Source organism: Lampris incognitus, chromosome 8, assembly GCF_029633865.1.
Source record: "Lampris incognitus isolate fLamInc1 chromosome 8, fLamInc1.hap2, whole genome shotgun sequence".
NCBI classification, from domain to species: Eukaryota; Metazoa; Chordata; class Actinopteri; order Lampriformes; family Lampridae; genus Lampris; species Lampris incognitus.
The window spans coordinates 34,875,635-34,902,635 of NC_079218.1; the positions used below are offsets into that span (position 1 = coordinate 34,875,635).

Below are 27,001 nucleotides of genomic sequence, written 5' to 3' on the forward strand. Positions count from 1 at the left end.
GATCAAAGTACATTACAAAGACTCACGTAAAGGGCGTCTATTGCAGTATTCCGTTGCCTACCAACACGGGGCTCGCCGGTTGGAATCCCAGTGTTACCTCCGGCTCGGTCGGGTGTCCTAATTGGCCCGTGAAGCGGGGCAGGCTAAGTTAACTGCTAGCTCATTCAGACCGGCAGTTCTGACAGTCATCCTGGCTTGTGTGCGTTCTCTGGACGGCGGAGTTTGTGTGTTTTTTGGGTTTTTTTTGCTTCACTCTAATTTTGTATGTTTTTGGTGGTGGTGTTTTTGGAGGTGTTGTTTTTGGAGGTTTTGGGGTATATGTTTTTGTCTTTTGTGCTGCACCGCTGTGGGCTGGGGGGAAACGGAATTTCGTTTCTTTTGTGTACGCAATACATAAGATGAAATGACAAATAAATTGTTCCCAATTGTCTGCAGGTGGGAAGCCGGATGTGGGTATGTGTCCTAGTCGCTGCACTAGCGCCTCCTCGGGGCTGGGGGGATCCTCCCATGCGCTACGTCCCCCTGGTGAAACTCCTCACTGTCAGGTGAAAAGAAGCGGCTGGCGACTCCACATGTATCGGAGGAGGCATGTGGTAGTCTGCAGCCCTCCCCGGATCGGCAGAGGGGGTGGAGCAGCGACCGGGACGGCTCGGAAGAGTGGGGTAATTGGCCGGATATACTGGGGAGAAAAGGGGGGGGACTCCGGTAAAGCAGGAATCTACATTGTACCTGTGAGGTAGTATGAGGCACTATTGATGACAGGCAGCGCACACTATGAGTAAAGTTTGGGGTTTTTTTGCACTTTCCAAACTTGGAAGTCCCCAGCTGTTGCTAAGATGTTGCTTTTTTTGTTCATGCTCTGCAGAAAGCCCCATTTGAGCCCTTCCCACTTTCTCATTTCTACCTCTCTTCTGTTTCCTTATACTTTTTCCATCAATGCGCGCACACACACACACACACACACACACACACACACTCGCGGCGTCAAACAACCACACATTTATTTCGTGGCACACAGATGGTAAATAAACTGTCTTATCTGACCGCACTTCCTGCAGCTCACGCGATCAATTTCCCCACAGTAACCCGAAAATGCCACACTCTCAAAGTCAGATGGTCCCTCTTAATTAATTGGACTCATAATCACCGTAATTGGCGAGATCTCACTGCAGTGCGAGGCTAGCAGACCCTCACAATGTTCCCAGTAGTGACAATGAAATCTCCATTAACTGAACATCAGTGTTGCTCGCTCAACATCCCCACATTTCTGCTGATGCTAATGACCATTAGACTTGAGAGCGGGACCTGCCTTGATCACTGGCTTGGCATTTTGGAAGGCCGTAGTGTTGACAACAATTTAATCGAGCAGCGCAAGTGAGATGGAACCATTTTGGGCTTCTCTGTGTATGCTTGTACAGAACTTGTGTGTGCTATGTATGTGCATTCAGGGGGCATTGATCATAAAACGTATGTGTGAAGGGAATCTTTTAAGATCTAAAACAGCTAAACGGGCGAGAGGGCAGCTTGAACCCTCTGAAGTGAGAGAGAAAGAGAAAAGTAAGGAGGGAGGAAGAGACGATAGAAATGATGTGGTTTATCATGCACGTTGCATCCCTTACCTGATGGTCAGGGGGACAACAGGTGATAAATCCTGTGATAAGAATAGGAGAGCCACACTTTTGAGCTGGTGTTAACTTCACGGCAGAAGGATTATTCTTCTGTGTGTGTGGCGAACCCTACTCTATACCACCCAAGGTTAACGCGCTATCTAGTGGTCAGGATGTGAAATAGTGTAGTGACTGAAAATGTAATCAAACTACATGAATGATAAAATCAATGAAAAATAATAATGACAAAAATAATGATAGAAATAATATAGGGGGTGTCCGTTTTTCTCTGCATTAATTCTACATGTGTTCTTATTTCTTTACACTCTCTCCCACTTAAAAGAACGTCTCCTGACATTTTTCAATGTCCACCCCTTAGTGTACAAGAGTGTAGCAATTATAGCAGTATGGCTGAGACTGGATGGGATAGTGGAAAGGGACAAAGCTTTGAGTTGCTGCAAGGGGTTGGTTGGCAAGGAGGGTGTTTATATCTGCGTTCCAAGGCCAGTATGATGGTTGGCCCAGAGTATCATATGTAAATCTTGCTTTTGGTCTCTCTCTCTGTTGAGATCCTCTCACCTCTCCTTCTACTATGTTTCCCTCATTCGTCTCTTCCACTTGATCTGCTTCAACTAACTCTGGCCCATCCTAGCCTCCTCCCTGTCCAGGGTTCCCTCAGCTTCTTGTCTGACAGGAGGGCAGAATTCTCTGGCTGATGCACACAGCTTTGGCTGATGTTGACGATTCTGTTGTGGCCTGTTAGGTCCTTGTCACTGAGGTCTCACAAGTTTATAGCATGGAATTCTGCTCCGGAGATCATGAGGGTAAGTATACTCTTCCTCCTCATCAGAACTATCTGTTGAGGGTCTGTTGATGTCTTTTTCAGGTTGTCTCTGTTTTTTCGGTCTGGTCTTTTCTTTCAGAGGGAGTTCTTCAAGAGGTAGGTCATTAACTGGCAGCAGCAGGTTTCTGTGAAGCACACACAGAGACTTTCTACCTCTCTCTGGCTGTATTTTATAGACTGGTCCATCTCCCAATCTTTCCACCACACGATGTATTACTTTCCCCTAATAGGCATGCAGTTTCCTGGACCTCCTCTCTCTCAGAGATTTTTCACCAGTACCCTGTCACCTGGTAGAAGAGTTATACCTCTCACTCCTTTATCATACTGTTTCTTGCCTTTAGCTGAGGACTTTTGGCTGTTGTCTGCAGCAATTTGGTAACCTGCTTGTATCTGATCTGCCCACTGCTGTGCAAGGGTCTGATGGTTGTGTGTCTCCATCTCTCTCGGAGCTAAAGAGCAGGTTGATCAGCAGCTGTGGAGTCCTGCCGTACAAAAGGAAGAACGGAGAATAGCCTGTTGCTTCATACCTTGTGCACGATATGAGGCAGATGATCTTTCCATTCACTCTTTTTCTCCGCTTGTAGGGTGCGCAGCATTTGAAGAAGTGTGCAATTTAGTCTTTCCACTGGGTTGCACTGTGGATGATGAGTAGTTAATGAATGAGCAATTCCTGCCAATTGTTGCAGTCTTTGGAACAGGCTGTTCTCGAACTCTCATCCTTGATCATGATGAAGCTTCTATGGGTACCTGAAACGAGGGATAAAATCCTGAAATATCTTTTCAGCTGCTGTCTTTCCTGATTTGCTCCTCGACGGGTATGCCTGCACGAAGCATGTGAAGTGGTCCACGAGGGCAAGAATATACTCGTATCCTCCTTTGCTTGGCTCCAAGTGTAGATAGTCAATAGAGACCAACTCGAATGGTGCACTGGTTGTGATGGATCCCACTGGAGCTCTCTATGGGACATTGGGACGTTTTTGTTTGATGCAAACACATTTCTTTGTCATGTAATCTTCGATGTCTTGCTGCATATAGGGCCAATAAAACCTTTCACGGGCGAGATGGATGACCTTATCAGCTCCTACATGCCCCATGTCATCGTGCAAGCTCTTTAACACCATGGGTTTTAGCTGTTCAGGGAGGACCAGTTGTCTCTGTTGCTTTGTTTTCCAATAAAGCACTCCATTATCCACTTTTAGCTTGTTCCACTCATGGAGTAGTCTTCTTGTCTTTTGCCCCATGGCTCGTTCTCTTTTTCATTGGGAGTCCATGCGTTGAGTTTCAAAGACACAACCTCTTTGATCACTGGATCTTCTTGTTGCATAGCTCTGATGTTTTTGGGTATGGCACTTGACACGCTATCGGCCAGCACAGCATCTTCAGATCCACAGCTGAGTTGCAATGCAGCAACCCAGGGAACATTGTGGTCCTGGACTGCTTTGCTTCCTTGCCACACTGCAGACACCACCTCCGGTGACACAGTCCCTGTATGCTCACCCTCTTTAACCATTTAAATGACAACTGAGCATACATCTACCACCGGTCAACTTGGCTACACGTTTCTCTTTTGCTGTACTGGATCGTGTGTGTGACTTGGTAGCTGGTGTTGTGTCATCTTGAGGACCTAAGTTTACAGTGACGGTGTGGCAGGATGAGGAAAAACACAGGAGACGAAGGCGAGTTTGAACTTTATTCCTCAGCTCCAAAACCAAACTGAAACAGGAACAACCTTGTACCAGAGAGCCCGGGAACGTAAACCACGCCCCCAGCTCACAGCCCTGCTGGATGAGAGGTATAGCCCCTAGTGTCTGCCACAACGGGACTCTTCACTTGCTGGGGTCACTGGTGGTCCCTCCCCAGTGACCTCACTCAATTTCCTGACAGGTGGTTTTTCAGGAAACATCCAATAGCTCTGTGTCCCTCTCGTCCACATTGAAAATGGTGGGTGCAACTGTCATTTCCTTGTGTTACACATTGCTGGCATTTCCTTTTAACTTCTGGCTTGGCTGACTGTTTTGTGTGTGTTGGAGTGGTGCAGGAGTTTTCTGGTGCTACACTCGCTACTGGTGTGAGAGCCTTCTCTAAGCTCTTAGTCAAAGATGAAACTTGAACTGTCAGCTCATGTATAGCAGTGCGATTAGCTTGGACTTCTGCCTGCATCTGAATGGCATTCTGTCTGTCCCTGTCCTGCTGTGCTGCATTTACACTGACTGCTTTTTGTTTGTGCGTCTGACCTAAGCGGTTTTGTCTCTCTGTGTGCTCACTAACTGACCGTGTTATCAGCTCTAAAGTTAAGTCATCAGTAATACCCATGTTTGACATGTGTGGTTTGATATCTCGTCTGATGAATGAGTATTTCTCATTCATTCCCTGGTAAAGTGAGTGGAGGAACACTCCCTGCACTAGTTTGCTGTCATCAGGGGTTAAAGTGGGATTTGGTAAGTGGGGGATCTCTGTATTAGAGAGGTGGGCAAAAGTGCTAGGTAGCTAACGTTAGGCTAGCTAACCACTGGTCCAGTAGTCCCGACGTTAGCATTGTTAGCTAATAATAGCTACCGGTAGCTAACGTTTGCTAGCTAGTTAGTTATTTGAATGAAAATATTGCATGGCCAGAGCTAAGGTTGGACAAATATAACTAGCTAGCTACCGGTAACGTTACCGGACGCTACCGATAGTTAGCTTGCCTAGCAGCATTCAAACAACTAGCCAGCAACTAGCTAGCAACGTTACCGGGTGGAAGATAGCTAGTTAGCTAGCTAGCTAACGTTACGTTCGCTAATGTTAGTTGCTTGAATGAAAACCACAGCAGAGCTAGACAAAACTATTGGAAATACTATTGGCAATACACTGAAGATACTCACTCTCTATGCCCCCCAATCCAAGATAATAGTGCAGGTAGCAGGTTGACGCTCTCTCGAGTCTTGTCTGCCTGGTGCGGTGAACTGACCCTGACCCGTGAGTGTGAAGCCAGTCTCTTTTGATGTCAAGTCTGGTGAAGCCAGACAGCAGGCAGGTGCGGGTCACGTGAGGACGCGATATCATTCAAACTTTTAGAAAAAGTAAAGTAGTATAAAAATAGAAGAACGACTTTATTTGCGATTTATTTTGTAATGCTTGTGAATTGGCTGCATCATGTTTTTTGTTTTAAATTTTACTGTGACAAAAAGGTTGAAATTACTCCTGTCTACAGAGTGCCGGATCTCAGCTCCGGTTGACTTGGGGGAGGAGGGGAAGTGCCGGTGTCGGGATCCAGGTAGCTCCGGCCCACTTTAATCACTGGCTGTCATACTGGAACTCTGCACTTTGTTTAGAAGCAAACAGTAACCGTTATTTCAACCCAATTAGTCTATACATAAACTGTTGTGGGCTTTCTTTGTCATTTTGATTTGCATTACTCAGCTCCTGGAACAATTCAGTACTGCTTTTATCTCTAAGGTGTGCCCTGAGAAAACATTTCAGCTCAGCTACAGACAGACTATCTTTGGTAATGAGCATGTCTTTAAAGATACCAGGCTTAATTACCTTGAGCACTGTTCTGATGATCTTAGCCTCTGTGAACCCTTCAGCTAGGCCCTCATCAATTTGTTTACAAAGTTTAACCTCGAATCAGAATCTGAATCAAAATTTGACCGCCATGGATCTTATATTCTCCACACGGCAGCAGTACTGCAACATTTGTCAATTTTACCAAGCCAGTTACCTGATCAGCAAGCACTGGTATTTGTACTGTCTTACTCATCACTGGGGCTACTACTACTGGTTCAGTCTCTGATACTGAATTAATTTCCTCTTCATCAGCTGCTTGGCCATATCTATCAGCTCCCTCAGGCAATTGCAGTTCATCAATGAGGTCACGAAAGACAAGCAGGCGAGCCATCCCTTGGTCCTCCGGGCTCCTCAGTCGTTTACTTCTCAAAGAAATCAACAATGAAGTCAAAGAGTTCCACGTTGGTCGCTTCTGCACCTGGCAAGTCTTCTTCCACCTCATCTTGACATGATACTGCAAGCTTGTAGAGCAAGTCTCTGTTGGCTGAGCTGGTCAGCTGATGAAGCTGTTGCTGGATGTCCCATCAAAGATCTTGTAGAGTGGCCATCTCTGGATGCTTGAAAATTTTCACTTTGTTCCTTGGCTCTGGAAACAGGAAGTCAGGATCCCACAGTTCTTGGATGATTAGCAATGATCCACCTGGAGGCGCTAATCCCGGACGAGCCCCCAAATTTGTTGCCTTCCTTACCTGATGGTCAGGGGGACAGCAGGTGATACATCCTACCGACCTGTGATAAGAACAGGAGAACCACACATTTGAGCTGGTGTTAACCTCACGGCAGAAGGATTTATTCTTCTGTGTGTGTGGCGAACCCTACTCTATACCACCCAAGCTTAACACGCCATCTAGCGGTCAGGATGTGAAAGGGTGTAGTGACTGAAAATGTAATCAAACTACACGAATGATAAAATCAATGAAAAATAATAATGACAAAAATAATGATAGAAATAATATAGGGGGTGTCTATTTTTCTCTGCTTTAATTCTGTGTTCTTATTCCTTTACACACACATGCTATAATGGGGTTATATTTGCAGGTGATTTTCATCTTCCTCTATATCATGTTGTTGTTCCTCTGTTACCATGCCAACAGCCAAGAAGGCTTTGTGTGTGTGTGTGTGTGTGTGTGTATTTGTGTGTGTGTGAAGTATCACAAATAATCAGTCACCAGGAGCTTTGACATATTCTGATATGGTTGATTTATTGGCCATTGCTTTGATGAATGCTCAAAGGCACAGAGTCGTTAAGATGGTACATGTACGATAGGGACAGCGAATGGAAAACAGGAACAAAGTTATTATAGATAGCATGTTTCTAACCTTCTGGTGACTTCTGATGACTTTACTTCACACTTTCCACTGTTTGGGACTGTGAACAATATGAATTCAATCCAAAATGATGCTTGAAACACTCTCCAGTGAGACTTATTGAACCATCAAAACATGTAATGAAAAGGTGAATTGAGAAGTCTCTTTTTTCAAGAGAATTCCAATCAGTGATGGTGATTGAGTCTTATTTATTCTCCCAAAGAGCACAATAAAAGACGAAAAAAGCAAAAACAAAAAATGCCATCAACAGTTTGGAGAAAAACTTCATATAGAACAACAGCAAAGATAAGACAATGCAACATAGGAAATAAAAAACAAACAAAAAATTAATAATTGAAAGCCAAGGTGAAAAACAAAAACAGTTTAAAGCGCTGTTTGAAATCCTCGAATGATTTGGTTCCAAGACATTTGTAGTTAATAACAAGAAAGTTCAGTTTACAGAGCTTTTTTAAGGAGATGATCATGATACAGTGATGCAATGCAAATTGTATTTTAACATTCAGCTGGCGATTGTATCCATGGCAACTTTGAGATGTGGTGGGAGCACTGTGTCGTTTCCAAGGACACTTTGACAGGACAGTAACAAGGTTTTGGCAGCCTATAAAGATGCCCACTGTGAGAAGAATATACTAGAACCATGCAAGGTTTATCAAATGTAAAATAAGATGGTTCGTCAATGAGAGAATTGCAACCCATTTCAACTTGCTGTAGGCTAATTTCATTTTTTTCTGGGACATTTAGGAGTCTGTAACACACGACTTTCTGCAGCTGCCAACAACAAAGATGTTGGGAACTTGTTCGAAATCAGTAATAAAAATTCATGCTGTCCTGAGCGTGGAACATTAACCCTCGTGGTAATTCGAAGAGGCCAGTTGTAGGAACACCAGCTAAAGAAGCGAGGACTTTTTGAATTCTATAAATGATGGATTTGTCTGCAGGGACAAACAAATCAATATTTTTTCCCAGGCACACAGTCCATGTGTCATGAGGTACCCAGGGTTCTGTCTCTGCCTGTTAAAAAAAACAAAACAAAAAAAACCCCCCACACATGGTAATGATATAACATACATGCATATATACATACATAAACATTGTAGCTGTTAGGTCGTATGAGGCACCCTTGATGACAGACAGTGCACACTAAAGGTAGTGTTTGTTTTCTTTTACACTTGCAAAACATGAAGTCCCCAGCTGTTGGTAAGAATTTTTTTGTTCACACTCTGCAGAAAGCCCCATTTGAGCCCTTGCCACTTTCTCATTTCCACCTCTCCTGTTTCCTCATACCTTTTCCAGCAGCGTGCACACACCCGGTATATATACAAATTAAGATTGCTGTAGCAAACAAATGTATTAAAGGGTTTTTCCTACATCTATCTTAATATTCCGTTCCTCATTTGTTGAGCACTTTTATCTACACCATTGATGGTTTCCGAGAGAAAAAAGAAGCTACACACACACACACACACACACACACACACACGGCACGGCGACACAGTGGTTAGCGCAGTCGTCAAACAGCAAGAAGGTCCTGGGTTCCTTTGTTCGAGCCCCGGGGTAGTCCAACCTTGGGGGTCGTCCTCTGTGTGGAGTTTGCATGTTCTCCCTGTGTCTGCGTGGGTTTCCTCCAGGGGCTCTTGTTTCCTCCCACAGTACAAAGACATGTAGGTCAGGTGAATCGACCATACTAAATTGTCCCTAGGTATTACTGTATGTGTGTGTGTGTGTGTGTGTGTGTGTGTGTGTGTGTGTGTGTGTGTGTGTGTGTGTGTGTGTGTGCGCGTGCGTGCGTGCGTGTGTGGACCCTGTGTGATGGCCTAGCGGCCTATCCAGGGTGTCTCCCCGCCTGCCGCCCATCCCCGCAACCCTGAGAACAGGATAAGCGGTTCGGATAATGGATGGATGGATGGAGGGATATGTATATATATATATATACTGGAGCCTATTCCAGCAGTCAGTGGGCGGCAGGCGGGGAGACACCCTGGACAGGCTGCAAGCAAAGGGCCCAGGCCGGATTCAAACCCAGGCCGCTGCGGTAAGGTCTTAACCTTATGTGGTACGCACTCTACCAGGGGCGGCCCAAGGTGGCACTCGATTGAGTAATGTGATTCATTTTATTTTTGCTGCTTTCGCTTCTGGGGAAGTTGCAAAGACACGTCTTCTCCAGCTTCTCTTCGTAGAAAGAAAAAAACTGGATGGACCACCTACAAATTTGTTGACACTGGAGATCACATTCATACCTGTGCGAGATTGAAATTCAAAGATTTAGTTCCGACCCAGCCACTTTTAACCCAACCACTGAGGATGCACAAGCCAGGGCATTCTTTTTTTTTTTTCTAAATTTATTCTGATTTTTCTCCTCTTCTCCCAATTTAGTGGCCAATCGATCCCACCTATTTTAATTCAAAGACCCACCCTCATACATGTGTTTGCCAACTGCATCTCTCCGGCCGGCAGTCTCGAAGGAGACGCCTTGTCACGAAAGTGGCAAGGCGAATCCAGGCCGAACCACTGCTTTTTCCGACACACATCGAGACGCATTCATGTGATGAACACAAGCCGACTCCGCCCCCCTCCCAAAGAGAGCGTTGCCAATTATTGCTGCTTCATCGAGTCTGGCCATAGTCGGATCTGACGAGACCGGGACGCGAACCCCTGGTCCCCAGTGGGCAACTGCATCGACACAAAGCCGATGCTTAGACCGCTACACCACCGCAGACCCAAGCCAGTGCATTCTTAGTGGCAGTCCCAAGCCTGGATAAATGGGGGGGGGGGGGTTGTGTCAGGAAGAGCATCTGATGTAAAATCTTTGCCAAATCAAATATGCGGATCATACTGGATCGGTCGAGGCCTGGGTTACCAATGACTGCCGCCGGTACTGTTGGCCAGCAGGGTGCCTTTGGAAACTATGCTACTGTTGGGCGAAGGCATGTCCAGAGGCAGCAGGGTAGGAGTGTAGAAGTGAGAGTGGAAACCTTGAATGTTGGCACTGTGACTGGTAAAGGGAGAGAGCTGGCTGATATGATGGAAAGAAGAAGGTAGGTATACTGTGTGTGCAAAAGACCAGGTGGAAGGGGAGTAAGGCCAGGAGCATTGGAGGTGGGTTCAAACTCTTCTCCCATGGTGCAAATGGGAGGAGAAATGAGGCAGGGGTAATTCTGAAGGAAGAGTATGTCAAGAGTGTGCTGGAGGTGAAGAGAGTGTCAAACAGAGTGATGAGTATGAAGCTGGAAATCAAAGGTGTATTGCTGAATGTTATCAGTGCATATGCCCCGCAAGTTGGGTGTGAGATGGACGAGAAAGAAGAATTCTGGAGTGAGCTGGATGAAGTGGTGGAGAGTGGAGAGTGTACCCAAGGAGGAGAGAGTGGTGATTGGAGAGGACTTTAATGGGCATGTTGGTGAAGGGAACAGAGGTGATGAGGAGGTGATGGGAAGGTATGGTGTCAAGGAGAGAAATGTGGAAGGACAGATGGTGGTGGATTTTGTGAAAAGGATGGAAATGGCTGTGGTGAATACATATTTCAAGAAGAGGGAGGAACACAGGGTGACGTACAAGAGTGGAGGAAAGTGCACACAGGTGGACTATATCTTATGTAGAAGGCATGATCTAAAAGGGATTGTAGACTGCAAGGTGGTGACAGGGGAGAACGAAGCTAGGCAGCATCAGATGGTGGTCTGTAGGATGACTTTGGAGACCAAGAAGAGGAAGAGGGTGAAGGCAGAGCCAAGGATCAAATGGTGGAAGTTGAAGAAGGAAGACTGTTGTGTGGAGTTCAGGGAGGAGTTAAGACAGGCACTGGGTGGTAGTGAAGAGTTGCCAGATGGCTGGGCAACCACTGCAGAAATAGTGAGGGAGACAGCGAGGAAGGTACTTGATGTGTCATCAGGACAGAGGAAGGAAGACAAGGAGACTTGGTGGTGGAACAAGGAAGTAAAGCAAAGTATACAGAGAAAGAAGTGGGCAATGAAGAAGTAGGATAGGCAGAGAGATGAAGAAAGTAGACAGGAGTACAAGGAGATGCAGCATAAAGTGAAGAGAGAGGTGGCAAAGGAGCAGGTGCATGGTGAGTTGCATGAGAGGTTAGACACTAAGGAAAGAGAAAAGAACTTGTATCAGTTGGCTAGACAGATGGACCAAACTGGAAAGAATGTGCAGCAGATAAGAACGATCAAGGATAGAGGTGGAAATGTGCTGACAAGTGAGGAGTGTGTTGAGAAGGTGGAAGGAGTACTTTGAGGGGCTGATGAATGAAGAAAATGAGAGAGAATGAAGGTCGGAAGACATGGGGATAGTGAATCAGGAAGTGTGGTGGATTAGCAAGGAGAAAGTGAGGCCAGCTATGAAGAGGATGAAATGGAAAGGCAGTTGGTCTGGATGACATACCTTTGGAGGTATGGTGATGTTTAAGAGAGATGGCAGTGGAGTTTTTAACTAGATTGTTTAACACAATCTTGGAAAGTGAGAGGATGCCTGAGGAGTGGAGAAGAAGCATACTTTTACTGATTTTCAAGAACAAGGGCGATGTGCAGAACTGTAGCAACTACAGAGGTATAAAGTTGATCAGCCACAGTATGAAGATATGGGAAAGAGTAATAGAAGCTAAGTTAAGAGAAGAGGCGATGATCTGTGAGCAGCGGTATGGTTTCATGCCACAAAAGAGCACTACCGATGGCTTGTTTGTTTTGAGAATGTTGATTGAGAAGTATAGAGAAGGTCAGAAGGAGTTACATCGTGTTTTTGTGGATTTAGAGAAAGCATACAACAGGGTGCTGAGAGAGGAGGTGTGGTATTGTATGAGGAAGTCAGGAGTTGCAGTGAAGTATGTAGGAGTGGTGCAAGATATGTATGAGGTAAATGTGACAATGGTGAGGTGTGTGGTTGGAATGACAGATGGGTTCAAGGTGGAGGTGGGATTACATCAAGGATCTGCTCTGAGCCCTTTCTTGTTTGCAATGGTGATGGACAGGTTGATGGACGAGATCAGGCAGGAGTCTCCGTGGACTAGGATGTTTGCGGATGACATTGTGATCTGTAGCGAGAGTAGGTTGCAGGTGGAGGAGAGCCTGGAGAGGTGGAGGTATGCACTGGAGAGAAGAGGAATGAAAGTCAGTAGGAGCAAGACGGAATAAATATGCATGAATGAGAGGGAGGACAGTGGAATGGTGAGGATGCAAGGAGTAGAGGTGACAAAGGCGTATGAGTTTAAATACTTGGGGCAAACTGTACAAAGTAACAGGGGAGTGCAGAAGAGAGGTGAAGAAGAGAGTGCAGGCAGGGTGGAGTGGGTGGAGAAGAGTATCAGGAGTGATTTATGACAGAAGGGTACCAGGAAGAGTTAAAGGGAAGGTTTACAAAATGGTTGTGAGATCAGCTATGTTATATGGTCTGGAGACAGTGACACTGACGAAAAGACAGGAGGTGGAGCTGCAGGTGGCAGAGTTGAAGATGCTAAGATTGTCATTGGGAGTGACGAAGAAGGACAAGGTTAGGAATGAGTATATAAGAGGGACAGCTCAGATTGGACGGTCTGGAGACAAAGCAAGTGAGACAAGATTGAGATGGTTTGAACATGTGTGGTGGAGAGATGGTGGGTATATTGGGAGAAGGAAGCTCAATATGGAGCTGCCAGGGAAGAGGAAAAGAGGAAGGCCAAAGAGGAGGTTTATGAATGTGGTGAGGGAGTACATGCAGGTGGCTGGTGTGACAGAGGAAGATGCAAGGGACAGGAACAAATGGAAACGGATGATCCGCTGTGGCGACTCCTAACGGGAACAGCCGAAAGTAGTAGTAGTAGTTCAGACCAAATATCTTGCCATTACAAGCTTGTTGACAGTGCTGTAAATACTGGCGTGAGTGCTGTTACTCGTTCATACATGTGAGCATTCTCGGTCCTCTAACAATGCATCAGATGCACAGAGACAGAACACAAGTGACTTAAGTTCATAACTGCAGCTGTCGAGCCCAGAGATGCAAATGTGAATGGGGCCCTGGTGTCACACTTGACTCTCTTCACCTCAACCTCTCCTTTTACTCCCCGCTATTCCCCAACCCCGCATCACCGCTTTTCTCCTCTTGGCTGTGAGTTTGGCTCTGTCCTTATTGTTCTTTCTGCTCCTCTACCGACTGTTGCCAACTCACAGATAATAATGACTTTAATGAACAGATTTCAGTTCCACTGGTAGACACAGAGGCAAAGGCAGGGGGTAGAGAAAACACAGAGGGAGAGGTAGAAGGTGAAAAAGTGATTGATGAGAATAAATACTTGAAAATATTACCTTTCTCTCTCCCTCTCTTGTACTATTGATCTCTACCACACATATCTGTCTTCTGCTGTCTAACTCCTCACACTGGTAGACCCGCTAACCAAATTACATTGCCGATTCCTCATGAGATTTGACAGTGTAACCAGACAACTGAATATTCCTCAAAGGGAAGCACTGTAATTCAGTAATACCACTTGGTTGGTGTTTTCATGTTGTGGCGGCATCATTTCATCAACAGGGGGGTGATTATTAGCTGAAACTTGCAGAAAAGTAGGGTGACAAATTGAAATCTATTTATCATTCATTTGTTTGCATTACACAAATTAGAACGTAATGCATTACATGGTTGCTTGGACATATCATGTATCAGCTCTAAGTGATTTTTTTTCCTTCATATCACACTTATCAATCTAACAGTGATATAGTAGCAAACATTAGAATGATTCTGAAGCCTTCAAAGCCTCCAGGAGGTTCCACTAAAGGAATAAATAATTTGGATCATCTACAAAGCAAGTGCCATGGTTTTATCCAGTGTTCCAACAAGATGATTTGTTATTTTGAAGATTACATTTTGGCAAGTAGCTTGGCATCAAATTTCAAATTGTTGTCAACTTTAGTTTATGAACATCCAGTGGTGACATCTTTCAGCCAATTTAACATCCTGTGTTGTGCCAGTTGGAATGTTTGTGATTGTAGCTGTCTTTCATTGCTTTCTTTTCTTCTTTTTTTTTCTTCAAATTCCCTCTTTTTTTGTGTCCTTTTGTTGGGTTCATAGCAGTCCAAAAATCATAGCGTGTGGGAGGATCACGTAATTCCCCTGTTCCCCCTCCTCCACGAACAGGTCCCCCGACCAACCAGAGGAGGCACTAGTTCAGCGACCAGGACACATACCCACATCCGGCTTCCCACCCGCACATGGCCAATTGTGTCTGTAGGGACACCCGACCAAGCCGGAGGTAACACGGGGATTCAAACCAGCAATCCCTGTGTTGGTAAGCAATGGAATAGACCACTACGCTACCTGGATGGCATTTAAATGGTTAGCACTGTCACCTCACAGTCAGGAGGGTCCTCTGTTTGACCACCGCCCTTCAGGATGGGGTCTGCATGTTCTCTCTGTGTTCACACGGGGTTAGTCCAGTATTCCCAGTACTCCAAGTATCACTAGTGTGTGTGTGTGTGTGTGTGTGTGTGTGTGTGTGTGTGTGTGTGTGTGTGTGTGTGTGTGTGTGTGTGTGTGTGCGTGTGTGTATGCGTGTGTGTGCCCTGTGATAGATAGGCGACTTATCTCCTTGCCTGCCAACCAATGCCTGCTGCGACAGGCTCCATCCTACCGGATTAGGCTGGAATAGAATAAATGAATGAATATTCTTTATTTTTCTCAGGGTGACTGTCTATTTATACATTTTTTTAAAAATCTCCTCCTTTAAATTCATTTGCACATTCACAGCTGGGGGTTGCCCTCCACAGCTGCTCTTTCTTCGTAGGCCTTTGAGGAAGCAGGCTGGGTTGGCGGCCAGACAGCCCCTCAGATCATAAGCCCACTCCTCTGCCCTTCAGGCTACCGACACCCCCAGGATAATTATGTTAAGTCACCCGCGGTGGAGTAAAGCTCTGAACTTTGCTGATTTTCACATATTCTCAACAGCCTTGAGGCTCCCCTCAGGAATCTTCCCTTTTTTTGACACGATCCCCACGCCGCTTCTGCCCTGCCGTAAGCCCCGTGTCTAACAGCCTAAAGATGTTTGGCTATTCAGCTTCAGTTTGAGACGATAAACAACACGTGTCTAAGTACAAATAGATTCCCAAATTGTTACATGCAAACAGGGCTGGTGCAGAGGCTGAGAGAGAGGCTCGAGTAGGCATGGGCACGTGTGTGCACATATGCGCCTACGTTCGTATGCGGGTACGTGGATGCATACATAGACACTCGTCAGTAGACACGTGTTGACACAAACGTGTGCAAGCCGACGCAGACTGACAGAAAGGCAGACACACACACACACACACATATAGATACAGTCAGACAAACAGAAAAATGCCGCTGTAACGCTCTTGCAATCACGCGAACCAGCATGTGAGTGAGGAGACACAGGCAGAAAAATGCAAATGCTCCTCTCTTCAAGTCGGTGACATGGTACCCATGGGGAGATGAATGTGAATATGAAAGAGAACTAAGGAGAGGGAAAGAAGCACAGAGCGAGAGGAAGCAAGAGAGAGTTGCTTTTCGTGGTGGTGCTGATTCATTGTGTACCGACTGTGTCTCCCTCTGCCTGACACATGAGGTTTGGAGCGAACATGCCTGTCAGGGAGCAAAAATAGATGACGCAGTCACGGGAGGATGTGGCGTTGCCAATAACCTGTTCTCAGTTTATTTACGCTCCTCTATATTCTTCCCCCCACACATCTCTCCTTTTCTTCCACTCCTCTCTCCCTCTGCAACAAGCCAGGTTCTCTGTCCTCCTTCAAGTGGACAACTAGCTATGTGTTTTGTATTCTCTCATAAATTAATAAGAGGCCTCATTTTGATAGCACATTTTATATAGAAAAATACAATCAACATGAAAGCAAATTTGAAATACATTGTGTGTGCATATACATGTATATATATATATATACTTCACCCCCAGCAGTTGGGAACGTGCTCAACAAACAAGGAGCAAAATAATTCAGTGATTTAAGACATTTTTTAATAGCTATATGGTCTGGTGGCTTGTCCAGGGTGTCTCCCTGCCTGCTGCCAAATGACTGCTGGGATAGGCTCCAGCATCCCGCGACCCCAATTGAGATAAGCGGCTTGGATAATGTATGTATGTATGTATGTATGTATGTATGTATGTATGTATGTGTGTGTGTGTGTGTGTGTGTGTGTATATGTATATATATATATATGTATATATATATACACACATACACACACACCAGAAATAGAAGTAACACTACCTCAGTAAAGTAGTGTTTCCTGCATGCATGTGCATGTGCTGATGTCCAGGGTTAAGACAGGATACAGGCCCTGAACATGGTGAGGGGTGAGGGGTGGGGGTTGTCCGGGGTTACAGTTTAACCTGGCTGGATATGAACCCTGGTTCTCTTCCTGAGTGCTACAGTATGCTGCTTTTCTTGCATCGTCAGGTTGCAAGTCGTGTGAGAGCAGGATTTGTGGGTACACATGCGCAGTGGCGAGCCACCGTGACTGACCTGATTTCCAAGAGGCAGGGACAGACAGAGTGAGGGAGAGAGAGTAAAAGACAGAAAGAGAGAATTCCATAGAGAGGATGGCCTGCAATGCAGTTAGTTGAAATAAAACCTTTTTTGATTTGTCCCAGTTGTGTTTTGCGTTTCGCACTGATTGGTTCTAAATAATTGACATCAGAGATGGTTTAATTATAGTGAAGATAGTGAACTCTATCAGTTTAGAATAGGACAGTTTGAAACGCTAACATGGCGTCACTGACAATTTTATACTCTGCGGAGTCATGCTGTCAGTAAAACTGGCCAGTCTGCACATCATAAATATCTACCAATCACCCATTCAGATTCATGCAGCTGCAGTACTCTTATTTACAGCAGATCGCACATAGATTTCAAGGAAGTGATTAGTGCATGTGTACAAACATTGATAAGGGGGAAAATAATTTTTTTTGAAAACCTTGTCCTTTGGAATAAACTTTAATGCTCCCTGTTGTGCACTATTTGCCATTTTTCCTTAATATTAAATGTGATGCTTAATATGTGAACTTAAGCTATAGATGACTACCCCATTATAAAATATCAGAATCAGAATCAACTTTATTGGCCAAGTGTGCATGCACACGAGGAATTGGACTCCAGTACACAGCAGCTTCTAGCACTTGTATACATCAGACACAGAGACAAAAAAGGAAAATAAAACAACAAGAAATAGATGGAACAACAGCAGGATATTGCAGGCAAGCATGTATGCACAGCAGCTACATTGGTACTATACAGAGTTTTGTTATGGTTGAGTAATCAACATATTATACCCATATAGTATTATACCTATTGCTTATATACCATATTGCCCATACACTATACCATATACCATACCACAATGCCACAACCCATCATGCCCATATTCAATGCTATATACTCCCCATATATTACACTATATTATCTTATGTACACTATATATTCACCTACCATCCACCTAAGAAAAAAACAATACTATATTTTATATGTATGTTACAACCACAACAACAATGGTAATAATTTGTAACCAGTATACAACAGTTGTATGTGTTTTTACGATTGTACATTTGTATTTCACAAACATTTGTATTGCACATCTGGTTTAAAGAGGTGGTGCCCATTGTAGATATGTAGGTGAGACATCTTGACCAGAGTGGGCGATTTACAAAGCGCCGTATTCACATAATAAAAGTTTATTCCTGCACCATACTGTTAAGTGTTCATGAGAGAGATGACCCTTGGGAAAAACATGTTTCTGTATCTGGTGGTTTTGGTGCCCATTGCTCTGTAAGGCTTGCCAGTGGGTAGGAGTTCAAACAGACTGTGTCCTGGGTCTGGGGGGTCTGTGCTGATTCTGCCCGCCTGTCTGGAAATGTACAAGTCTTAAAGGGTGGGCAGGGGAGCGCCAATGATTTTTTTCTTTTTTTCCTTACTGTTTTGTTTTTCCTGACTGTTACTGCTGTCTCTTCCTATCCTGTTTTGTTGCTGCCCCGACCCAGACCCTGATGGATGTGCACAGGACAGATTCAGTGACTGTGGTGTAGAACTGGCTCGACAGGTCCTGTGGCAGACCAAATTACCTCAATTGCTGGAGAAAGAATATCCTCTGCTGGGCCTTTTTGAGGCTTGAGTTGATGTTGGTCTTCTACTTCAGGTCTTTGGAAATGGTAGTTCCCAGAAACTTGAAGTTCTCCACAGTTGACACAGGGCTTGTTGGATATTGTGAGGGGGAGCATTGCTGAGGGGTGTCTCCTAAAGTCCACTGTCATCTCCACTGTCTTGAGCATGTTCAGCTCCAAGTTGTTCTGACTACATCTGAGCACCAGCGCACCAGTCGTTCAACCACCTGCCGATATTCAGACTTGTCACCATCCTTGATGAGTCCAATGACCGTGGTGTTGTCTGCAAACTTCAGTAGTTTAACAGCTGGGTCCTTAGAGGTGCTGTTGTTGGTGTAAAGGGAGAAGAGCAGTAGGGAGAGGACACATCCCTGGGGAGTACCAGTGCTGACTGTCTGTATACCAGAAGTGACTTCCCCCAGCCTCACCTATTGTGTCCTGCCTGTCAGGAAGCTGGTGATCCACTGACAGATGGCAGGGGATACAGTGAGCTGGGAGAGTTTGGAGGAGATGATTTCTGGAATGATGGTGTTGAACAGCGAGCTGAAGTCCACAAACAGAATTCTTGCATATATTGCTGGGCCGTCAAGGGGTTGCAGGATGTAGTGCAGTCCCATGTTGATTGCATCATCCACTGACCTGTTTGCCTGGTAGGCAAACTGCTGGGGGTTCAGCAGGTGTCCAGTGACATTCTTTAGGTGGGCCAACACCAGTCGTTTGAAAGTCTTCGTGACCACAGACATCAGAGCGACAGGCCTGTAGTCATTCAGTCCTGTGATGGAGGGTTTCTTTGGGACTGGGATGATGGTGGAGCGTTTGAAGCATATATGGGTCTACTCTTATTGGCCAAGAACTTACTGCCCTGTGGCATTTCAAAAGTGGCACCCACATGAACCGACTTCTAGTAGAGGGATTTTCTTTACATGACATTTGTTTTCATTGGCATTATGAGCAACATATGCATTTTATTACCCTTTTTGTTCTTTTGTCATTCTTAATGAATAACAACCCCACAAATTAATACTGTATGACTCTCCCCCTGACTTGCGTTGCTCTGTTTTGCCACTTAAAGTACATTTATTCTCCCGTCTCAAATATTTTTTTCAGGTTGTATGGAGCATCTCAGCCTGACTTAAGATTGGAGGCACGTATAGCTAACCCTGGCTTAAACTATTCAAGCCCTTTCTCTCCCCTGCAACACTTTAGCAGCATCCAATTTAATAGTACACAATTTAATAGTACATTCTACAAACTTAAATTATGTAGTGTAGATATACATCTTCTACAACACAATACAGATGGGGAAAATGCCAGATGAATGGAGAAAGAACATATTGTACCAATTTACAAGAAAAAAGGTGATGCTCAAAGTTGCAACAACTACAGAGGGATAAAAATGATGGGACATACAATGAAGTTATGGGAGAAAGGGATTGAAGTGAGCTTTAGGAAGTTAGTTACTATAGGGAAAGGACAATTTGGATTCATGCCTGGAAGAAGTACCACAGATTGATATTTGTTCTCAGGACCTTAGCTGAAAAATACATTGAAGGACAAAAAGAATTACACTGCATATTTATTGATTTGGAGAAGGCATATGACGGAGTACCAAGAGAAGAGTTGTGGTATGGCCTTAGAGTGAAGGGAGTGGCAGAAAATTAGATCAGCATGACTCAGGACATGTACAGGGACTGTAAGACCGTAGTTTGATGTACATTGGGAACAACAAGTGAGTTTGAGGTAAAGGTAGGACTGCATCAAGGATCGGCATTGAGCCCTTCCCTGTTTTTGATACTGATGGACAGCCTCACAGAACATCGTAAGAACGCCACCATGGAGCCTGATGTTTGCTGATGATATTGTGCTAGCGAACGAGGGCAAGGAAAGGTTGGAGAGATATCTTGAAGATGGGAAAGAAGCACTAGAGATTACAGGACTGAAGATCAGCAGAACAAAGACTGAGTACCTATGTATAAATGAGCAAGTAGAAAGTCCAAGAAGGATCTTAGGAGGAGAAGGTGTCCCAGAAGGTAACAAATTCCTTTCATTTTTAACATGTGCCTACAACATTGTTTTTAATGACAATAAATTGAATTGAATTGAACTGAAATTCGAGTACTTAGGCTTGACAATACAAACAGAAGGTGGTGGTGAGAAGGAAGTCAAGAAAAGGACACAATCTGGATGGAATTCATGGAGAGAGGTAGCTGGAGTACTTCGAGACAAAAGAATGTCGTGAGGGTAAAGGGCAAGGTATACAAATCAATGGTTAGGCCTGCCATGCTCTATGGTATGGAAGCAGTGACAACAACAGAGAGGCTAGAATCTACATTACAGGTAGCAGAGATGAACATGCTGCATTGGTCCTTGGGAGTGACTAGAAAAGACCGGAAGAGAAATGAAGAAGTGAGAGCTACGTTCAAGATCAGAGGAATGGATGAGAATTTGAGGGAGACAAGATTGAGATGGTTGGGACATTTACAGAGAGGAGGCATAGACTACATAGAAAAGAAGATATTGGACGTGGAAATACCTGGTAAAAGAAAAAGAGGAAGACCAAGGAAAAGATGGAGAGACCAGATAGAGGAGGACATTTGATTTGATTTGATTTGATTTTGATTTGACATGAGGAGAGTTGGGCTGCGGAAGAGGGATGTGTCAGACAGATCTATGGTGGGCAAACATCCACTGTGGTGACGGTGACCCCTAAGAAACAGGGAACAAGCCGAAAGAAGAAGATCCTGCATACTATTGGGGCATACTATTCTGTATGTGAAATGCAGTATGCCCCACATGCTACCTGTGTTACACTTGTTGACTCATCCAAGTGGACATGACCCTTTGTAACACCAGAAGAACTTTGTTGCTTCCAAAGTAGAACTAATTTGGTTTTGATTATTTAGTGACTATATGCTTCATACTTAACATTTTTGTCTTTTTAATGTGCATGTGCATACCTTTCACTGAAATTTGCATACTAACATTGCACATACTAAAATCTGTATACTATTAGAATGTAATATGAGCAGTTCAGACACAACATCGCTTTTATTTTTTGACCGCTCAGGGGACAGGCCATCTAGCACAATCCAGTTCTCACATTGTTTATTTTCTGCTCATTTTCATTCTCCCTTTTCACCGGAGGCAGTGGATAGCACTGGATATTATCCAAGTAATATACACCCTGACCAAGTGTGTGGGAGAGGAAAGTACTCTCTGTATTAACCCTTGAAATCAAGTCTGTCACTATAAAATCCCTTTACGAAGACACAGAGTAACAGACAACTCTGGCACTCTTTTACAAGTTAGAGTTAAGCTTGAGTTTTACTTTTGTGTTTGTTTTCCCCCCTGTGCTGTACTTCCTTTTGTGTGGGAGGTAAAGCTCAACTTGAATCTTTTTCCCATAGTTCTGTCTCCTCCATGTCTCTCTGATGTAACAAGTTCTTAATCCTGACAGTCTTTATCACCACTGTGCTATCTCCACTGTGTTGCGGTCGTCAAGAAATTCCACTGAGGTTGAATTCAGTTTGCTGAGATGACTCACTCATGTTGTCATGTGATGCGAGAACTTGCAGGTTCTTTTCCATTGGTTTAGGCAGACTTCTGTGGTGCAGTGACAGGAGGCAATAAATGTAGGTGAATAGTCCTAATGGCGAGTAAACAATGCCATTTCTAAAATAAAACCTATTTTATCAATGCTGATTTTATGTATATATGAAATAATGTAAGCTGTATTTGATGTTCAGCTATGATTAACTAGGAAAGCACTTGGCTTTAAAATACTGTGTTAGGGGAGATTAAGGCAGATAATCAACCAGGGAAAGGAAGAACAGAGATGACATTTAAATAAACTACTAATTAATTGTAAATTGCCACAAAAGCACTGTCTCACTGAACAGAATCTGTAGTTTAAAGAAGGGCAGACAGTTAACTTCATTAAGTTGTGAAACTGTAGCAGAAACGAGCTGGGGAGAGTCGTGAGGAAGCTTGTGACAGCACTTAAATCTACATTCCTGAAGGATTATGTTTCCTTTTAAAGCTACACTATGCAAATTTGGCACACTAGTGGTATTTTTTTGCTGCAAGTGTTACTTCTTCAGCACTTTAATATCATTGTGAGGCTGCAGTGGCATACAGTAATGAAGGCTTGACACCGAAATGTCTAATTTTTTTGTCTACTCGCAGATTAGCGCTTCCTTCCTTATTGTACGAGAGTTCTCTGTTTGTTACTGACAACAATGTGAGATCACACGTATACGTGTTATGCAGAAGATTGCAGGAAGGCTGGTTGCGCCAGACCACTTGAGGCCCCAGCAGCCAACTGACTTGCCGGCTTTTGTATTGAATCTCAAGTGGGTGCAATTTGTTATTTATAAATTTGCATATTAAATCAAGTTAAGGGCTTTAGCTTACTGACACCTATGGTAATACTGGTAACTGCGGTCATGTTTGACCACTCTAAATCTCAGACATCGATTCAAAATTGAACAGAATCACCAGTGCTGTTTTGTCATTATGAGTGGTGCCAGTGGGGTTAGTCACTGGGCAGGCCTATATGGTGCTGGTGGTGGTTGTTTAAATTGCCAGATAGTGGTAGATTGAGGTTGCTTGATACGGGTATCGAGGGAGGGTTGAGGGTGGGTGGTACTGGGACACCAGAACTCACTGTTGAGCCTTCTGAAAGTGTCGTTGGCCAAATTCAGTGAAACTTCCTGGATGGAAGGTGCCCACTTGATAACCCCAGTAAAATTCTCATGTTGGCACCTTCATTGGTTATTGTGATTTGGTAGCCAAAGGTTGCTGGCATTTTCAGTTTTTGACCTGCTGAGCAGGCTGTCTTTAGCCAGCAGTGTCAGCTGTCCCATTAGCTCACAGGCATTCCATGTTTGGTAGCCAACTAAACCATTTGGAACTGCGTTTATGGAGATTTACTTTTTAAAAAAAAACTTTTTACTACTTTATTGATCCCTGTGGGGAAATTCTTCCTCTACATTTAACCCATCCTAGTTGTGTAGCTAGGAGCAGTGGGTAACCGCCATGCAGTGCCTGGGGACCAACTCCAGTTCGTCTTGCCATTGCCTCAGTCAGGGACACAGACAGGAGTATTAACTCTAACATGCATGTCTTTTTTATGGTGGGGGAAACAGGAGCAGCCGGAGGAAACCTACTACAGACATGGGGAGAACATGCAAACTCCACACAGAAAGGACCTGGGATAACTCCCAAGGTTGGACAACCCCGGGGTTCGAACCCAGTACCTTCTTGCTATGAGGCGACAGCACTAACCATTGTGTCACCGTACCGCCCACATTTATGATGGTGATGCCTGATTTCCTCTTGTTAGATGTAGGGACAAGTGGGTGAGGTTATTTGGCTGAACTAGGCTATTACGTGTAGCCTCCTAATTATCAGCACAAGGGATTTGACATCATATTCTGTGTAATGTTCAATACCATTCTTACAAATGAAACATGGCTGAACCTGGGTTTTAGCTATCTGTTGGTAAATTTCTTCTCCAAAGATGATCTGCTATATCATCTTGCAAGCCACAACAACTGTACTTCATTAAACTTGCAGCTACCTGACTATAATTCTTCTACTTTTTGCCACCATGGTAAAGACGTAAAACACTATGTGCCGCGTCATTTTCTAACAGTAACCATTCAAATGACTAGTACGAAAAGCCATCATATATACATGTTTGTGGATTAGCCATTGTTCTGAAGATGTCAGTGAAAGAAGATATCATATCGGACAGTTGTTTGCTTGTGTATCTTCAGGATTGTAGCTTTAACATTAAGACATAGGCATTTTTTTGAAATTTTTACCATCATACAGTCTCTGGATGCCTACCTAACATTTTCTGCTGTTATTTTTCACTGCCTTCCATGTTCCCTCAAGCTGCCATGCTTTTTTTAATTCATTTTTCACACATTACATTAAGGTCATTTAGCCGACGCTTTTATCCAAAGCGACTTACAATAAGTGCATTTAACATAGGAAATCAGGAGAACTACTAGTCATCAGAGGTAATAAGTACATCTAAACAAGCATCTAAGAGCAAAACCAGCGCTAAAGTAAAAGTGCAAGAAAAACATTTTTTTTAAAACACTCTCGCTTTCAAGTCCCTCAAAACCCATTCTTACCTGCAGTATGTACATTTAGTTTTACTATTTTCTATCAATCCTTTATAGTTCACTCTAACACTTCTAACACTACACACCTGTGACCTACTTATATAGAGACTGCCTTCTCTTTTGGTTTGAGAATGCTGTATTTTTATCTACTCAGCCACTCCGGAGAAATACAAGTATACACACTTGGGAGAGAAACATTTTAAACTGAACCCCTTTGTCAATGCCAGGCAATAGAAGACCTCAGTAATCTATAATTTATAAGAGGCCCAAGACATATTCCACACTAAACTCGCACCTGCTAGACTTTTTATATGTCTGTGTGTGAGTGTATTTATAGACGGGCAACAAATGAAAGGAAAAGCCTGAATCCTTGACCCCTACAGCGAGGGGGGTCCAGGGGCTCTGCCATGCTGTGGGGGGTATTTTCCTGGCATGGTTTAGGTCCACTTGTGCTCTTAGATGGAAGGGTCACTGCAAATCAATACAAAGTTATTCTGAATGATCACCTTTATCTTATGATGAGACATTTCTATCCTGATGTGGGTGGTCTCTTCCAGGATGACAATTCCCCCATCCACAGGGCACGAGGTGTCACTGAATTGTTTGACGAGTATGAAAATAATGTAAATCATATGCTATGGCTTTCACAGTTACCAGTGAACCAGAACTCAACCCAGTTGAACACCTATGGGATATTTTGGACCTGTTGTGTTAGACAGCGCTCTCCACCACCATCATCAAAACACCACATGAGGGACTATCTTTTAGAAGAATGGTGTCCATCCCTCCAGTAGAGTTTAGAGACTTGTAGAATCAATGACAAGGAGCATTGAAGCTGTTCTGGAGGCTACTGGTGGACCAATACCTTACTAAGACACTTTATGTTGGTTTTTCCTTTAATTTGTCACCCGTCTGTATGTGTATCTTTCTGTGTTTCTGCATATAATTGTGTATGTGTGCATATATGTCTGAATGATTCCAAACTAACAAACAAACATTATGAGGGAGTTGAGTATTACTTTTCCTCATGAAACTTAAACTCTAGTCTTAAAAAATATACACACAGAAAGAGAGAGAGAGAGAGAGAGAGAGAGAGAGAGAGAGAGAGAGAGAGAGAGAGAGAGAGAGAGAGAGAGAGAGAGAGAGAGAGAGAGAGAGAGAGAGAGAGAGAGAGAGAGAGAGAGAGAGAGAGAGAGAGAGAGAGAGAGAGAGAGAGAGTGTTCTTGTGTGGACTTTTCCAGCTGTAAGTGTGTGTGCATGTATGCTAAGTGTTTTTGTCCTGTATGGATGTGTATGCAACTGTACTCCTCTCCAAAGTGCCAGGTTCTTAGTTGAGTAAGCCCCAACTGCCCGCCTGCTTGGCTGTGGTAACATCTATCATAGACTCCTAATCAGATTTGACCATAGTCTAGCAGCTTCTGCATGGGCCACAGGCTGCCTGTATGATTCTATTGTCTGACTCAAAATAATGAAAACACATAAAGCTCTCATGGCCTGCCAGTGGCTGTGGGGCTGTGAGGCAGAGGGGCAAAGCAAACAATGGCCAACATTGGTGCTATGCCCTCACAGAGTCCTGACGGAAACTGTAAAATCTGCTGTGGCGACCCCTGAAAAACAGGGAAAAAGCTGAAAGAAGAAGTGTGGATGGAAAGCCAAAATGGACAAAAAAAGATGGATTTTTAAATTCATCTGTGTTAGTGTGGTCATTGGCTAAAACTGCTGTCTTCAAGTTACTTGATACGCCTCTATTACTTGAAAAGAGATTGCCGAATACAAGATCTTTTTAAGTAACAACCTGCCTTCCACTAACAGCAGCTCTGTTAGAGATTTTGCTCAAGGGCTTCTCAATAGCAGTCCATGCGGGAGATGGTCACTCTTTCTGTCTAAGTGTTGACCATCAGCTAATTTTGGGATTGAAACCAATGGCCTCCAGTTTACAAGCTTGTAGGCTGACATCTTTTAGCTACACCTCTTCCTCGTTTGATTGTTTAGGGGAAAATAATGCACAGGAGATATAAAAAAAATATTAAAGTAACCATTTACAGAATTACCAATTTTAAAGACTGACCAAGCCAGTCATTTTGACCGTTTTGGATTTTCAAAGTTTAATAACTTTGTGGAAATAACTTTGTGCATTTTAATAACTTGGTGCAATAAAATTAGTTTTAGATCAATTGCGCAAAAAAAGTTATGATAAGATCTACCCAAAACGACCATGAGCACGGCTCATAATTTGCGCGTGATTGTGTGCATCATGTCACTATTTATGATGTGTGTTGGTCACATCATTTCCTTCGTGAAGTTCATTGCTCTATCCTAGAAACACACTAGCATTCTCCAGTGCAGAGCAATAGTCTAAACTTGATTTTTGAATATTGCCAACATGTCTGGGTACAGCCGCCGTTTCCGACGTATCATGACTACCACTGAGGCATTGCAGTATTTA

The 27,001-nt window shown here is 43.9% G+C and overlaps 1 protein-coding gene and 1 long non-coding RNA gene across 2 annotated transcripts in view; one reads left to right on the plus strand and one right to left on the minus strand.

Moving 5' to 3' along the window:
- septin8a (septin 8a) overlaps positions 1-27,001 on the plus strand; it is a 262,906-nt gene that overhangs the window by 167,144 nt on the left and 68,761 nt on the right. The window lies entirely within an intron of this gene.
- Positions 6,609-27,001, minus strand: part of LOC130117284 (uncharacterized) — a 67,216-nt gene continuing 46,823 nt past the window's right edge. Inside the window, exon 4 of the long non-coding RNA XR_008810635.1 lies at positions 6,609-6,726. This is a non-coding gene — a long non-coding RNA (uncharacterized LOC130117284). The remainder of the gene's footprint in view (positions 6,727-27,001) is intronic.